Here is a 680-nt window from a genome sequence, read left to right as displayed (position 1 = left end):
TCACAACAAGATATTTTAAGCTCCTTATGTAGCCGAATCTGCGCTGGTTTGAATGGGCCGCCTCCAGTTTTCCCTTTGTTTTGCTGCCTCCAGCTAGTGCTGTGACGTCGGCTGACCCTAGTTACCTGTGGTTGGCCTGGCCGTGCGTCACTCAGAAAACAACAGGCCAATCAGAAGAGAGGCTCATGAATATTAATTAGACAGGCCAAAATCGACCTGTTCTCAGCAGAGCTCCTGAGAAAGGAGCTGTAAAAATATATTGAGATGGTTTTTGGTACTTATACCGCAAATATATATTCTTAAGGACATCAAAACCTCAAATAAAACTCCAGAAAGGTGTAAAATATGGGACCTTTAACTTAAAGCTGCAGTCCGTAAGTTTTGCCTCTTTGTCGCCATCTCTGTTTGAAAACCTGGAATTGCAGTTACTTGCGGAATTATCTTCCTTGCCTGGGTTGTACTCTGGCACGGCTCCAGAGCGGATGAATCTAATGTTTTGAGGAGCATGTGGGGCAGTGAGCAGTCAGTCACCGCAACTGTGTGAATCCCATACTTAGTAATCACAGATTTTAGTCTAGGTCTTGGAATATATGACCCAAATAAGAATTGTCACTGAATACTGTCATCTGAACAAGTAAGTAACAAGTCTGCCACATTTGTTCTGACCAACTGAGGAAAAA

At 43.2% G+C, this 680-nt stretch overlaps 1 protein-coding gene across 2 annotated transcripts in view; it reads right to left on the bottom strand.

Annotated features, from left to right (window-relative positions):
• Positions 1-680, bottom strand: part of LOC107576124 (sialic acid-binding Ig-like lectin 14) — a 9,169-nt gene that overhangs the window by 7,047 nt on the left and 1,442 nt on the right. The gene's annotated exons all lie outside the window — the stretch shown is intronic.

This window comes from Sinocyclocheilus grahami, unplaced genomic scaffold (genome assembly GCF_001515645.1).
Source record: "Sinocyclocheilus grahami isolate Dianchi unplaced genomic scaffold, SAMN03320097.WGS_v1.1 scaffold3237.1, whole genome shotgun sequence".
NCBI lineage: Eukaryota > Metazoa > Chordata > Actinopteri > Cypriniformes > Cyprinidae > Sinocyclocheilus > Sinocyclocheilus grahami.
This window is presented reverse-complemented; position numbering and strand designations above follow the sequence as displayed.